The sequence below is a fragment of the Triticum aestivum genome, chromosome 6B, assembly GCF_018294505.1.
Source record: "Triticum aestivum cultivar Chinese Spring chromosome 6B, IWGSC CS RefSeq v2.1, whole genome shotgun sequence".
NCBI classification, from domain to species: Eukaryota; Viridiplantae; Streptophyta; class Magnoliopsida; order Poales; family Poaceae; genus Triticum; species Triticum aestivum.
Genome location: NC_057810.1, coordinates 663,576,428 through 663,593,644, shown reverse-complemented (window position 1 = coordinate 663,593,644; position 17,217 = coordinate 663,576,428). Strand labels below are relative to the sequence as shown.

At 46.4% G+C, this 17,217-nt stretch overlaps 1 pseudogene; it reads right to left on the bottom strand.

The window, feature by feature from the left end:
- Window positions 1-1,030: 1,030 nt before the first annotated feature.
- LOC123134766 (glutamate receptor 2.8-like) lies at window positions 1,031-15,767 on the bottom strand (annotated as a pseudogene).
- Window positions 15,768-17,217: the final 1,450 nt, after the last annotated feature.

Sequence of the window (17,217 nt, the reverse complement as noted above, 5' to 3'; positions counted from 1 at the left end):
TGATAGATAGTCAGGCTTCTCAGCCTTTTTCATTTATAGATGTCTGTACTCAGACATGATAGCTTCCGCTTGTGCTTTGACTTGTATGCTCTGAGTGTTGGGTCATGAGACCCATGTTTGTAATATCTCGCTCCTCGGAGCCTATTGAATAAAGTACTTGTGTCGTAGAGTCATGTTGTGATGCTTCGTTGTATTTGCACATATCGAGCATACTGTGTGTGTGATTGAAATGCTTGGTATGTGTGGGATCTGACTATCTAGTTGTTTATCTTTAGTAGTCTCTCTTACCGGGAAATGTCTCCTAGTGTTACCGCCGAGCCATGGTAGCTTGCTACTGCTCTGGAACACTTAGGCTGGCCGGCATGTGTCCTTCTTCGTTCCTGTGTCTGTCCCTTCGGGGAAATGTCACGCGATGAATACCAGAGTCCTGTTAGCCCGCTACAGCCCGGTTCACCGGAGTCCTGCTAGCCCAGTGCTACAGCCTGGATTCACTCGCTGATGACCGACACGTTCGATGCTGGGTCATGGATGCCTGTCCCTGTAAGTTTGTGCCACTTTGGGTTTACGACTAGCCATGTCAGCCCAGGCTCCTTATCATATGGATGCTAGCGACACTGTCATATACGTGTGCCAAAAGGCGCAAACGGTCCCGGGCAAAGGTAAGGCGACACCCGTGGGAATACCGTGCGTGAGGCCGCAAAGTGATATGAGGTGTTACATGCTAGATCGATGTGGCATGGAGTCGGGGTCCTGACAGCCATTTATAATCCAACCCACTCCCCATGCAAATGTGTTCTAATCTTACTACAAAACTAGTACCCCTTCGTTTCTAAATACTCCCTCCGTAAGGAAATATAAGAGCGTTTAGACACTAACGCTTTTATAAGTCTTTTTAGAAATTTTAATACGGACTACATACAAATATATAAAAATATATTTTCGAACGTAGATTCACTCATTTTGCTTCCTATATTGTCTTCTTATTACAACCTCTAAAAATACTTATATTTAGGAACGGACATAGCAGAATCTACTGCAACTAAGAGGCCGCTGGCCTTGTCACCTCCATATAGCGGTTGTTGCCCCCTCGATCCTCTTCTCGAATGACTCACTGATCTCCGACACTGGTGTCCTCTCCGTCGAAGAGCCGGCGTTCATCTCGGAGCTGATGTGCACGCTCAGCGGGGTCGTCCCTTCCATTGCGTGTTCCTCCCCACTGGCCCTCGGCGTCATACTAGCGTCACGAGCGCTGCCATTCCATCTTGGCGTCCTACCCGCAAAGTCACTGCCGTTTCTTACGGACTCGTCGTTCCACACCTTGAAGGTGGGTGACTTGAGGTCCTTCCTATCGAAGTGCTGCAGCCACGCGCGCAGCCTCCGCACCGACACGCTCCCGGAGCCGGCCTCAACCTCAGCCCTCCCCTCGGCCTCCCGGAGCTCCTCGCGCTCACGGTAGGCGAAGATGGCGAGGTAGAGCAGCAGCATGAGGCTGGAGACGACGCCGGTGATGAGGAATAGCCCGCCGAAGCTCCAGAAACTGAGGTTTGACGAGCCGCCGACGCTGCCGATGCCGCCCAGCGCATTCTGGCAAGTGCCGGGCTCGCCGAACCACGCCTTCTCGATCTGCGCCATCGTGTCCCCTTCAGCCAGGTTCAGGATCCCCCGCGACACATCCCCTGTCATGGGCGACCCCCTTGGGAAGACGAACCCGAAGCCGTCTGTCTTGTACACAGGCCCCACCTGCATGTACCCGTCGCAGTGCTGCGACAGGAACAACTTCAGGTACGGGATTTCATCAAACACCGCGTCCACGCCGCCGTTAGCCGAGCCCTTGGACAGCGCGTCGGCATGCTGCTCCTCCGAGCTGTACTTTCTCATCTTTCGCTCGTCGAAGCCCATCTTCTTGAGCCTTGGCTTGATGAAGGTGCCCTCCTGGTACCCGACGTACTGACCGCGCCTCTGGAGCTCCTTCACGTCTGTCACTATCGGTCGGAGCTGTTGCACCGTCAGCATCGACGTCAGGCTCGCTGTGTAGCTCGATGTCAAGATCAGCACCACGAACACCCATATGATCACCACGAACCTCGACAGGTTGCTCTCCAGCTTCTCTTCTGGAAAATTAAAACATCAAAGATTGATTAATTTTAGGAGATCGATATGCATGCTTCATTAAATAATCAAGATGATAAGATGGTTAGTACTTCCTCCATTTTCTTTTTAGTGTGCATATAAAATTTGATTAAAGGCAAACTTTGTAAAGTTTGACTAACTTTATTATATAAAAAAAAAGATCAACAATCACAATATGAAATCAATATTGTTAGATGCATCATGGAATGAATTTTCATACCATACAGCTTTAGTATCGTGGATGTTTGTATTTTTTTATATAAATTTAGTCAAACTTTGTATAATTTAACTTTGATCAAGTCTTATATTTAGACTACAAAGAAAACGGAGGGAGGGAGTAAATGAATTACTGTGTGAGAAGACGAGGGTAGAGAAGGCGAAGTAGAAGATGAGGCCGAACTGCTGCGACGGCGTGCCGCGGAACTCCGGGTTGACGCAGTGCTCGATGACCCACACGACAAAGCCGGTGAAGCAGAAGAAGGCAAGGCTGGCGAGCCAAAGGCTGGTGGTGAGCGGCTGCAGGAAGATCCACATGCTGCCGCTCGTGTCCGGCTCCGTCGCCACCACCATGGCCCATCCGGACTCCGTGAACGGCATCGTGAAGTCCACCTCCTCCATCCTGCTCGCCGTGATCGTCACGTCCCCGACCACGATGTCCGCCTTCTTCCCACTCACCTGGTCCACCAGCATCTCGTACGAGTCCGGGCTGTCGGGGAACGGCACGTACTGGTAGCTCACCGGGTAGGACAGGTTCTTCATCACCTCGTTGAACACGTCGATGCAGTACCCGGTGATCTTCGGCGTCGTCGAGTTCTCGGAGATGATGACGACGTCCACGAACTGCTTGAACCCGTGCTTCACCGGCACGGCGACCCTGAGCACCCGCCCGTTCTGCGACGGCGTCCAGCCTCTCGGCGGGGACAACATCTCGCCCGGCCAAAGGATGGGTTTCAGCTGCCGCGCAGCCTTGCCGCTGCCGTCTTTAAGGTCCCGCGAGATGCCGGACTCCCACCGTCACCGCGCCGTTCCCGATGATGTTCACGACCTCGTACGCCGCGACCCGCAGCTGCCCGTCCACCAGCTTGAACCTGCCTGCCATCCCGTCGAACGTCGTGTTGAGAATCGCGCTAAGAAGCGCCTCTCCGGTGGTCGACACGCCGAGCTGGTCTAGGTCTGTACGTTCCGTGCTATTCTGCGGTGTCCGAAATGCTGGGCCGGGGACGCTGGCCGCCTCGGCTGCCGCGGCGATCGCCCACGCCGTGTCGTACGACCAGAGCCCCGTCACAGTGGCGTCGTTGAGGACGTCATCGTTGGAGGCCGGGTTCTCCCTCCGGAACCTCGCCCTGAACCTCGCAGAGAAGTTCTTGACTTGGTTCGTGTACGCCACGTGAGGACGGAGGCTGACGACGCCCTGCATGGAGTCGAGGTCCTCGGGGTCGAACCTGTCCACGAAGTTGCCTACGCCGTCGGTGGCGACCCAGGCGTAGCCGTCGGACATCATCTGGGCCTTGCTGGCTCGCCGGAAGAGCTGCGCGGCGAGGCTGTGCGAGGCGTGCACGACGAACACACGCGTCGGCATCGCCTTGAGGCGGTAAAGGAGCGCATCAAGCGCATCTTCGTCCGCGCTGCTCGGCACGGCCACGCGGTCCACGATCGCCGCGCTATCGACGCTCTGGAGTGCGTCGGCGAGCGCTGGGAGGATGCCGGCGCCGAAGGGCGAGTCCTCGTGCAGGACGGCCACCGCGCGCCATCTGAAGCTTGCGAGGACGGAGGCGACGGGGGTGGCCTGGAAGGAGTCGTTGGCGGCGGTGCGCACGAAGTAGGGCGTCTGCGCCGGCGAGAGGGACGGGGAGGTGGCGGAGTAGGAGAGGACGGGGACGTGGGCGCGGCTGCCGAGGTGGGCGACGAACTCTGCCTCCGCCGACGTCTTGGGCCCGATGATGGCCTGCACCTGCGCGTTCTTGATCAGCTCCAGCGCTGCATGCAAACAACAGGAACGATATGGGGACTGGTTTTTCTACCATGCACGGGAGATAACGTGCATTGCATCATCATTAACTTAATTATGAGCACACGGGCTCCACCCTATCCCCTAGTAAAGATTCTTTCTCTCTTCTCAATCCATCCATGGATTTTAAGCTATCTCTCATTTGAAACTGTTATAGTTTTTAAACATATAATTTGATTCTCCTTACATATTTGTGTTCTTGGCAACGAGATCTTTTCAACAAGACTAACAATGAATATTATTTGAACATTTTTGAAACATGGATTTTAAAACCTCATGAAACTACAGAAACTATGATTGTTAGACCTGTTTTTTTGTCAATTTGCACAAGTTATTTCCCGTTGTTATTAATAAACTTACTAATGTGCGCAAGAGCAGAACATTATTATATATCCACGCGAAAACCATCATGTAATTTTCCATACATGCATGTTTCATTGTGTTTCGTAAACTCATATTTTCCAAACATATTAAATATTGAGCTTGTTTCGAAGATATCATCGAAAGAAAAACGCATGTTCATACAGACTATTTATTTTAAAATATATGGTTGTTTAAAGTTTAGATTCAAAATAAAATCTAGTACTAGTGTGCAGGAGAGAGAACTAGTTGGTGTAGCCTTACTCCATAAAGTTGTCAGATGGATTTAAATATAAGAATGAGTACATGGCATGAATGCATCTCTAACCAAATGGACGGTTTAGCCATGCACTGGATATCCCGTGCATGGTAGAATCACTTTTCTGGAATGATATGAGGTCTTTTTTTTCCGTGAGAAACATCCAATCTATTTATTTTCAATTATGAAATATAAATAATATCAGAGATAATAATTTCCAAAAAAATATCAGAGATAATAAAAATTACAATCAGATAGATCTGTGAACCACCTAAAAACGAAATGGGTTTTAAGACCACATACATTTTCTTTTGTTAATTATTTAGGAGCTTAAAAAGAAGAGAACAACTAGTAGCATTAAAGAAAAAACAAGAAGATAACAATTGTAATAGAAATATGTACCCTTAAAAAGAACTGTAAAAATATGTGAAAAATGATAACATTTGTTATTGTGCAAAATAATCCCAGTCGACTGGGGAGCAAGACAACATAGATGCTACTCTCTCCATTCCAAAATAATTGAAGTCTTAGGATTGTCCTAAATCAATCTTTATTAAGTTCGACCAACTCTATATAAAATATACCAACATCTGCGAAACCTAAATTAATTTATTAGATTAATTATGAAAAATATTTATGTATTATATATTTTTATATTGTACTCCCACTGCATTCAAAAAGGTGTCGTGGCTTTAATTCAATTTCAGGTTAAATTTGAACTAAAGTCACGCCACTCTTTTCTGGATCGGAGGGAGTAGATCTTTACGAATATTTCTACGGACTTTGTTAAACTTTAAGTAGTCGACTTAAAAAATTCTAGAACTTTAATTATTTTGAAACGATGGGAGCACTAGCTTGGACTGCATGCATGTGGCTAAGCAAAGGTATGCACTGATGCCCGATGGATGATGATGAAGAGTTGATGACTAAGGCATGACAACAGGGTCGAAAAAATTTCAGCATTAAAAACTTGGACGACCGAGTGTTCAACGCTAGTGACTCGATCGATGGTGCACACAAGCCCACATATATTTTCTTTCGGAAACACTAACGCCCACACGTGTGGGCGTTTGCATCTCGCTCACACACATGAATCCGCGTTTGTTTTGTGGGTGCACGAATCTTGGTATATTTATGATGCAACATAGGACTGAGCTGGTGTGTGGGCATTCATCCGGTCGCCCACACGTCCGTTTCACCACGCGGAGGGACCAGTGTGTGGGCGTTTAGCAGTTCGCCCACACGCCAGTTTTCACTCACGCACAAGGACTGGTGTGTGGGCATCTGCCATCTCGCCTACACGCCATCTCCTCTCCCACACCCAAAATGCCAGTTGCCATACGTTTTGCAATGTACATGGCAACTGCCCCACTCTGCTTGTAAGCAGATGACAACTCTCTCTTTTTTTTACCCGAACATGTCAGTTGCCATGTGTTTTGCAGGGTACATGACAACTACCCCAGTGTGCTCGTAAGCAAATGTCAACTCTCTCTTTACCCGGACATGTTGTTTTGTATATCTTTTTGTAGCGCTACACGGCAACTGCCTAGTGTTAGTAGGTGGCATCTCCTAAGGTTTTCAAATCATGGCAACTGTTATAAACCAGACCATACATGGTAACTGCTTAGTGTTAGTAGGTGGCAACCTCTAAAGTTTTCAAATCATGGCAACTATAGTAAACCAGACCATACATGGCAACAGCTGCAGTTGCCTAAAATGGCATCTCGCACTTGACCTGAGATGGCAACTGCAGTTGAGCAACCATGGCAACTGTTGTTGTCCGACATGGCAACTGTAATTCAGGGACATGACAACTATAGTTAAACAGACATTGAAGAGGGTCCGGACCATGGCAACTGCGGGGACGCGTGCTAACTGTCACGCGGGGCGTGCGGGGCCGTGAGGTAGGTGGCTGAGAGAGATCGTGTGGCAGTTATCTATTTTGCCCACACGTAGGCGTGTAACAGAGACCGCAAGGAAAAAAAGAGACATGTGGGTGCTAGTTGTTTTGCCCACACATAGGCGTGTGGGCTGGTCCTTTTAGACACCACATAAAACGTGTGGCCAGACTTCTTAACGCCCACACGTGTGGCAGTTATCGTCGCCCTTTTCTTTTGTTAAGGAGCTTAAACACAAAGATAATAGCTAACACTAAAAAAACAAGAAGAGAACAACCGTAGAAATATGTACCTAACAAGGTGATAGCTTTGTTACATCATTCCCTGCTCACCACCTTGCGTCACCTCCCCTGGGCGATGCCAGGGGACCCAAACCCTAGCGCCGCCAGGCCCTTTCCATCTCCTCTCCTGCCTCCGGCCAAGTCCCCGATGGCAGCGGGCCCGACGCCAAAGCGCTAGGGCGGGTGGTGTGCTGTGGGATCTCCCGGAAGCGGCAGGGGAGACTCCGGCGTTGGATCCGCGAGCAACAGGTAGGGCGACGCCCCTTGCCTGTGCGGTGGCGGTCAGATCCGTGGCCGGTATGGTGCTCTTCCCCTCGGTGGAGTATGTGCTTGGAGATGGGTGGCAGCAGAAGCCACGAATCTGGCGTCCCGTCCAGGTCCGCCTCGGCGTGGTTGTTTCCAACTGGTGGCGTGTGGAGGGACCGGTGAGGGGTGGCTAGAGGCTCCCTGCCGGCGTGCCGATGACGGCTTTCGTCTTCACGACGAGGCTACGTACAGTTCCAATCAGCTGTGAAATCGGGGGGGCGGGACTTCCGATGAAAATCGCGCCGACTACGGTCATGACGGACGATGGTGACGTATGTGACGTCGTTCCCTTCTCGAGGCATCGTTGTTGTAGGTCGAGGTACCCCACTCGTGATGCTCCTAGGGAAACCCTACATCTGGGTCTACCGAATCGTACGATGATGGCACCTTCGATGTCATTGTCCCTCCTGGGGGCATCATTTTGGAGGACGTGCTCACTGGAGGGGACAAGAGGAGGAGCGGTGCTACATCTACCGCAAGGCCGACGGCGGGTCCCGGCGGCATGGTGCTGTGGAGGTTCGGCGACGGGTGCATATGGATGGATACGTGCAGGATGATGGCATTGTCTGGTGGCGTGGTGGCGTCGACGGCTGACCAGGCAAGGTCGATGCGTCAGTTCCTGCTCCAGAGATGGACCGGTGAAAGATGGCGGTAGCAGCCTCTGAGAGTGCGATGGTCTGGTGTGTGATCCAGTCCTGGTGGCTGGTTGGGGCATCCGGTTTTAGATGTTAGGCTTTGGTGCGATGTCTGTTTGGTATTTGGCTCGGACATTCGGCACTCCTTCATCAAGGGGGGAGGATTAGTAACAACTGTTCTCTAGATGGTGGCTTCAGGCTTACTGATGTATTACTTTGTATGGTCTTTATGAATAATTAATAAAATGGCTACATGCATCATCCAGATGCAGAGGCCGGGGCTACATCCTGCTTTAAAAAAAATGTACCTAACAAGAACTATAAAATATGCAAAAAAATAATAACATTTGTTCTTGCGCAAAATAATCCCATCGAGTGAAGAGCAAAAAATGGATGCTACTCTATCTGTTCCAAAATAATTGAAGTCTTAGGATTGCCCTAAGTCAAACTTCATTAAATTCAACGAACTCTATATAAAAATATACTAACATCTGCGAAACCGAAATTACTTCATTAAATTCATTATGAATATTTTTATGTATTATATATATATTATAATGTAGATCTTTACGGACATTTCCTCAGATTTTGATGAATTTTAAATAGTGGACTTAAATTTTTTCTAGAACTCCAATTATTTTGAAAGGAAGAGAGCACTACCTTGGACTGCATGCATGTGGCTAAGCAAGGTATCCACTGCTGACCGATCGATGATGATGAAGAGTTGATGACTAGTCATGACAACTATAGGGTAGAAAGATTTTCAGCATTAAAAACTTGGACGACTGAGCGTTCAAACGCTGGTGACCGGATCGATGATGCACATCCGCCCACATGGTGTCTGTCACACGACTTGAACCTTGGATCATGATGTTTGAGGCATCTCTGTCGTTGTCGTGGCGTGCCAAACCAATGTACAACTGCATGAGCTAGCTAAGACTTGGCTCTTTTCACTACTTTGACCCTTTCAGAAAACTTTAGCATAAAATGAACTTCACATAAAACTATTTCACGATCTGACCCTTTTGATAACGTCACAAGCCGTGGCGTTTCTTCTTTATTTGGAAACACCGAGCTAGCTAGTGTTGCTTCACATCATAAATAATTGAAAAATGTGAAAAGCTAGTTGAAACGCCAACCACCCTTAGCGTTGCATGCTTGTACAGCAACGCCCACCCCCTTGGCGTTTCCAGCAACGCAACAAACTTTGGAGTTCATAGCATCTCGACCAGACCAGCAACGCTAGCCAGTTCGGTGTTTTCATATAGTGCAGCAACGCGACGGCCTTTGGCGTTTCTGAAAAGGATCAGATTATGAAATTATTTTGTGTGAAGTTCATTTTATGCTAAAGTTTCCTCATAAGGTCTGAATCTCTACTATCTCTACTACCTAAAAGAACCGTAAGGTTCCGTCTCCCCTCTTACGTCGTTAGTTTCGTCAAGCCCTCCCGCACCCATGCGCTTGATTTTTTTTTCTTCACGTCCTCCTCACGTTGGTTTTTTATGGAAACCACTCCTAAAAAACAGACGCCAATTGATTCCCCTGCCTTATCCCACTGATCTGGCCGCCGCCACAAGCTCCCTGATCTGGCGAACGACATGAGGACGCGCGCTCCCCATCATCATTGTGCGACACCCAAGGATTCGCCACTGCCGCACGGAGCTATTTTGCAGCGTCGAGGAGGGCGTGGGCGAGAGTTCATGTCTTCCCGAGGCTGCCGCCGTCGGGCTCGTATCGTCACGCGGACATGGAGTCGATGTGGCAGCCGGCCATGCCCTGTTCTTCTCCCTTCCCTTCCCAGTTCATGCTCCCCTTCCTCTTCCCCCATTCTTGAGGTCAATCTCGTGATGGACTCCTGATTTCTGAACATATATGTTGCTTGTTGTGCTGCAGCATGTAGGTCGTTGAGGTGGGGTGTGGCAACTCGTGATACGGCAAGAAGCTACTGCGGTAGGGCGACGACGTCACCTGCATCAACCTCTACGTGATCAACATCTAGCTTATTTTCACTTGGGAGTAGGTGCTGCTGATGCCATTTGAATTTCCGAGCAATCTCGCCCTTTGCAGGTTCGTCTACCCATGTCACTATCCCCCGCAACAAATGACAACTCGGTTACAAGCATCGCTGAGAAAAGAAACTGGGAGATACCATGTTAACCAAAGTGCAACAGTTCTTATGGAGGCTAACCCATAATTGTTTCCCTTTGAGACTCTCCCTGAAGCGTACAGGAATATTGTGACATGATGTGTGTGTGTGTGTGTGTGTTTGAGTCTCACCTGTTTGTCTTATACTCCCCTAGGGTGCCGTCTGGTACTGATTCTACAGATAACTCACTCTTCATACTTGTGCTTGCTGAATTTGGTAGGTAAGAGGAGACATCAGAGTATCAGACCAGGTTCCAATGTCGTTGGCATGGTTGACAGTACAAACTTGAAACATGTTTACGAAAGAACAAAAGTACCACATGACATTTTCATACACGATCTTTCACATTTACTTTCTCTCCTTTTTTATTGGAATCTTCAGTCACTGTTCATGTTGTATTACTGCAGGAATGCAGGAAAGATCATCTGGAAAATGGACCACTTCAACTGCATTTTTTATGATGTACTGTCTAATGTAATTTCTTTTCTGATAATGGCATTGAATAGTTCATAGTTTTGGTGGCCTCTTGATTCATGTCATTAATAGTTATTTCGACAGACCAATGATGGTTTTCAGTATAAACTTTTCAAAAACCCAAAATCCCTTCCACTGGTCAATTCTGAAAATTGAGGAAAAAAAATCCGAGTGGGTTTCTCTATTTTAACTCTTTCTCAAACTCTTTTTAGAAGCTATGACGAAAAAGGAGTAACCATTCTAAATCCTCTGGTGTTTTCGAAAGGTTTTCTATGTAAAAGGATCACAAGGTTACTAAGTACTATTATTTAGTTCTGGATATTCCAGGATCTAACTTCCTTCACTGCATTTATATACACTTCGTATCTTTTTGATAATTTGCATGGATGATTTCAGGCATAAGAATTCATTATTGACAGTGATGCCACATAAGTATTCACCAAACGCCTCTGCCAAGGTAAACAGAGTGTGAGAGCTCAGTCATGAGAAGCTTGGATTATTATTCTATTATCCTTTAGTGACGGTGTTTTGGATCATGAGAAGTCCATGCTTAATCCTGACGTCGGATGCAAAACAAGATATTCTATTATCCTTTAGTGACGGTGTTTGGGATCTTGAGTAGTCCATGCTTATTCCTCACGTCGGATGAAAACAAGATAGTTCAGTTCATGTGCATTATTTCTTGCATGAGTAGTTCAGTTCTTTGTGAAAGCAAATGTACTTTATCACTTAGCTTCTTATCTCAGATTCCACTCAAATTTCTGTTCATTATTTCATTATATGTTAGATTTTATTTCTTGCAATAAATTTTGTGAATGGGGGAGAGTAGAGTTGCATAGTCAAAAGAAGCTTTGCAATCTTGTAGCGCAGTAGTAAATTTGGATCAATCTTGGGTAACCTGATATATTCACCCGTGTGATTCATTTTTTTTCTTCACCTCCTCCTCACGTTGGTTTTCCATTGAAACCACTCCTAAAAAAACCAACGCCAATTGATTCCCCTGCCTTATGTGTGCCCCGTGCAACGCACAGGCATTCACCTAGTAGTGAAAAAAGCCCTAAGACTTGGGGTTAAATCAATCAGTCCCGATCTGATGTAGTCACCGTGAGTACTATACATGCCACTAGTAGTAGCTAGCTTGACCAACTCGCGCGCTGGCACGTGCACGCGGTGAAGAACCAGACCGCCAAGACTTGCCAGTCAGACGCACACCAGTCCAAATAACCTAATTAAGTCTGGACGTGCATGAAAATGATTTTTCCACCGGTGCCGTATGTAATTGCAAGACATCCATCATCCTTGGTTTGTTCCATGGATATTTGTGATGTCTTTTCATGTGTAAGCTGTTAATCATTTTCTAGCATGAAACGTTGCAATACAAATTGAGGGGGTCCACAATAGCAGTCTTTTGTCAGGTAACAAAGTGAGAGGAGAGGGACGACTGGCTGGGCAAATTTGATAAATTTGAACTGTGGACGAAATCAAATCACAGAATAAACTGTTCATGAAACTATTTCACGCGGCCGACCTTTTTGTGTGACGCCCGACACGAAGGCGCCACACTACACTCTGCAACGACTCATAGATAGGCGCTACATGCCTGGCCAGCGTTGCACCCCAGACTGTCTAAAAATTGCTAAGTCAATGTGCAGAGCCTAAGAACTAGGCGTTGCACTGTATAGTGTGGCGCCTAGCTCTCAGGCGCTGCACTAGTGGTTGCACTACAAAATAAAGCAACCACTAGTGCAACGCCTAGAAGCTAGGCGCTACACTGTATAGTGTGGCGCCTAGCTCTCAGGCGCTGCACACTGACTTAGTAATTTTTGCATCACATGGGTGCGACGCTGGCCAGACGTGTAGCGCCTATCTGTGAGACGTTGCACAGTGTAGTGTGACGCCTTCGTGTCGGGCGTCACATAAAAAGGTCAGTCGCGTGAAATAGTTTCACGGACAGTTCATTCTGTGATTTGATTTCGTCCATAGGTCAAATTTGTCAATTTTGCCGACTGGCTCCAGGACACACGACTCTCTCTCTCTCTCTCTCTCCAACTAAAGACAAGCATTTTATTTTTCTTATCACATTTTGAACATACTCGTCACTTTTAACCAAATTTTCGTTTTGAATTGTTGTACATATTTGAATTTAGGTCAACAAAGATCTTTAAAACAAGACTAATCTTGGACATTTTGACTACTTTGAATTTTCAATTACATTTTACAGTGAAGCTACTTATTTCATTAAAAAGAATTGATAGTTGTGAAGCTGCATATTTCAACATGTAAAAGTAATATTTTTGAATTATATTTCAAATTGAAATATGATATTGGTGAAATATATTTCACGAATATCATTTTTGGATATAGAAATGAGCACATTCATAGATATCATATTTCAGAAGTCTGATTTCACACAGTTAAGAAAATAATTTCATCAATTTCTTAAAACTAATTTGGAATAACCAATTTTACATTCTCAGATAACAACTTCAAGTTTTTTTTAAATAACAAGTTTCACATATTTTCATCTCAAAAAAGTTTCACATATTTCACGCTGGAATCTACTTCATTTATATGAATATTAGTTTTTACTCATTTCAGAAAACTGATTTCAGTCATATCATTAAACTTGTTAGCCGGATGGACGGGGCGAGAAGGCGACGTGCATGGCATGGAGTTCTCAACAATAATTAAGCTTAGAGCACATGCACCTATGCACCCGACCCCGACAAACCTGACAAAACTAACGAATATTTACGCTTCGGAGTCCACCATTAGCGGTTAAAAATGGCATTTTATGCCATGTGGGTTGGATTAGTTGGGATTCCAACATAGTTCGATGGAGATGTCGTGGTTGTTAATTTCAGGCCTCTATTGTGGTGATCGTTCGATTATCTTGTAATCTTAATGTAACTTTTATTATATCTGAGATGCTTTGTATTTCAGATGAACTTTTAAATAGGTCTGATCATTTTCGCAAAAAAAATAAATAAAAAATTGATCGTCGTCCTTGTGTTGAGGATCGAGGAGCTAGCTAGCCAGTTGCCCGGACAAAATGGCGACAAGGACACCGAATAAGGCCATTCCTAACTGGTTGCGCGCGCAACCAGTATCGTCACCGTTCACTCTGTGCGTTTTAAAACCGAACCGAAAAACCATACCGAAAATAAACCGAACCGAACCGATTTTTTTGTTTTTATGGTTTCTGGTTTCGGTATGGTATGAACTTTTCATACCGATTTGAACTTTGGTTTTTATGGTATATACCAAAAAACCGAATGGTTAACCGAATAAACCGAAGTAAAAGATAAATTTATATTTCTTGAGATGAACAACCGTACAAGTTGTCATTTTTCTTGTACATGAGTCAAATTCACTACTAAGCACCAACATTTTTCTTGTAACATTGTCATTTTTCTCTTTTTAAAATGCTAAGCACGTCCATAACCATCAACAGATGAATCAATGCATGCATATATACTTATATATATAGTCATATACTATTTGTGTAAAATAGAATGTGTTTTGAGTCATAAATTTGCAAATTATTATTACGTCATTTTAAAATTCGCATCAACTTTGGTTTTTATGGTATATACCGAAACCATACCGAAATAATTTGGTATATACCGAAACCGAACCGTATTTTAATTTCATACCGTATTTACCGAAGTATTAATACCGTACATACCGAAAAACCGTATAAACCGAACCATGTAAACCGAATAAACCGAACGCACAGGGCTAGTCACCGTCGCTGCACCAAGTGGATCAGCGCTAGCATGCCCCACATGACCCCTCCCGAATATGGGTTTTCCATTTTTCTCAGCGCCATACGAAACGAATACAGTCACATCGTATCTGGCGCTCGCACCTACGCCTTCGTCCTAGCGTGTACTGGCCTACGTCCCCATCCACTACCCCGTGACCTGGGCTGCCCCATCTACCCAAGCCGGAGTGCCGGACACAATTCAAAATTCGAATCCCTCAGGCAGACGCAGCTGCATCGACCAGAGGAACCACGGCGTGGTCTTCCCCGCGACTGGATCTCGAGATTTCTTCATGATTCACCAATGAATCTCGGTTAAGGTTTCTCCTCTCTCAAGATTCTCTTTTTCTTTCTTGCGTTTTCTCCGGCAAATCCTCAAATCTTCGTCTTGCCATGTTCATGGGCAGCTTCTGTTCCCAGCGGATCGCAACAGAGGGCGTCCCAAATCTAGGATTGCTAGAGGAGGAGGAGGACAATGAGTGCATTCATCATCCGTATTTCCAGAATGATTCATGAATATCAAGCCATGCCAGATTTCTCCAACGTCCCAGATATTGTCAACACCGAAGAGCCCGCACCTGAATCGCAGCGCACTCCAGCTCCGTGGCCTCAAAGGTACTAGCATACTGAATCTCTCCATCTGGTGGGTTGCGCCACATTCAGTGAACTAGGCATGTTTTTTCAGTAAAGTAGTTGGTTTGAACACGAGCTGGCAATATGGGGCAGCCCGAAATTAGCACGGTCACTGTCATCTTCAGTTTCTAGTTTCTTTATTGATGAATGTTAACATCCGTGTTGTATATGTAAAATAATACTACGGACCAATATTAGGCAAGCATCACCAGTTCAGTATTTATCATGGGCATTGACATATACAGTAAGGACGGATCATACAACAGATGGCTCGACGTGCACATACTACACCACAAACTACCTACGCGCTCCACTAAAAAAAACATAATGCGTCCGCGCTTGATTAGAGAAGCAAGATTCATTTCAGCATGGAGCGAAAGAGCTTATGATTAGAGAAGCATGCAGCAGCTAGCTAGGTGGAAGTGGAACAGGTGTGTGCGGCGGGGGAGGGAGGGAGCTTACCGGCGGAAGTGGCGCCGATGACGTCCCCTTTGGAGTCCGCGAAGTGGAGCTCCACCCTGGTGGCCGACCCCGGGTGCGCCGCGTAGTAATCCTCCACCGCCATCTGAATGCCGGTCCGCCGCCTTAGCGACACCGCCGACAACACCTTCGTCGACCAGTCCAGGATCACCCCGACGCGGACCGGCACCATGGTCTGCGCCGTCGCCGCCCGCAGCGAGCCCGCCGGGTACTGCCCGACCAGCGCGGTCACGGCGAGCAGTAGAGCGTAGAGGAGAGAAGAAGGCGAGGGCGCTCGCACCATGGTCTTGCAACTTGGGAAGACTGATGCCCGCTCAAGCCGGCGCCGTCCTCACTCATATATACGCGACCTGGATGGGTCTCGCCCAGCCTCGCGCGCACCCACCCGGCCGGCGACTTGTATTCCGGTGGCGTACCGCGACGTTGCTGAGGTTGCTCTTGAAAACTACTCTTGACTTTGACTTGTCTGCGCGCGCGCGCTGAGGGTGGGCCACGTACTACGTACGATCGAAAGTTACATAGCAGCGTAGGAACCGGTCTGAACCGTCCAGGGTGGATGTCGATCGACGACTCTGCGCTAGCAACTGTTCCTTTTTTCCCTGGGTAAACTCTTTTTCTTTACATGCGCTAAACTGCTATGTGTATGGGCGTAGTTAGGTCTCAGTCGATTAAACCAAGTCTTAATCAATTGACATAACATGTAAAAAAATCAAAAAGAAAAAATTATAGGGACTCATGTAAAATCTCACGAATATGGCATTGACTCCATCTTAGTCGACTGAGATTTAGCAATCCTGTATGTCATTAACGCATGCATGTTGCTCTCTGAGCTAGCTGTTGGAAAATCATTTTATTCAGGTTTGTGAATCATTTTTTATGTGCTATTTCTCTGTTGCATGATAATCACAATTGGATCAGAGGAGAGAGAGAGAGAGAGAGAGCTGGTGACTAGGGGGATGGTCATTGGGAGTTTGGGACCAGCTCCAAGAGGAAGAAGAGAAGATGCCGGGTCCAGGAGAGAAGAGAAAACGGTTGAAGGAAGAAGAAACATATTCATCGGCCCATTTTTGATCCAACGGTTACGACCCAATAATCCAATTGACTAGAACCTGAGAAAAATTCGGCCACGTTATGTTTATAAGCTGTTCTTATTTGTGTTTGAAAACATGAACCATACCTTATTTTTGTGTTGTATGTTTCGTCCTGTGCAGCCTGTACAGAGGACGTCCGGGCGTGCAGAAGTTAAATTATTTTATGTGGTTTGCTTTGTCAAGCATGGAAATTTGGATGTTACCGTAGCAGCTAATTCTGTTGATTGGCCATCTTATCAGACAACAGTATAAACTACTACGAGATTAAGCTCCCTACCCTCTAGGATTAGGAGTATATCGAGCACAATATGTGGTAGAAAGATCCGCCACTAACTAAAATATGGGGGTTTTGTCTTGCTTTTTTCTCCGAGCTAGCCGCTTCAAGTCACTTGTTACACGTTTTATAATGGATGTAAGAACGACCTGCGAAATTTCCCCAAGTATTCCAGCAGCAGTCTAACACAAGGATGTCAATCGTGGAAGATGAGAAAAAGAAAACAGGGAATGTCACGTGCGGAAGAAGGAAAAAAAATATCACAAGAAGCAGAATGAAGAAGCACATAAGAAACACAATCTTTGTCCCATAATTTCCATTTGGACCTACTCGTTTCTCCATAAAGTATCTGGTACCATTTTCTTTTGCAACCCTCGGAGGCTCGGAGGGTCTACTTGGTTGCATGAATGAGATGTGCAAGGTCGAAAGTTCTTACTTCTTAGGCCCTGTTTGGAATCGGTGTATTTTTATACACC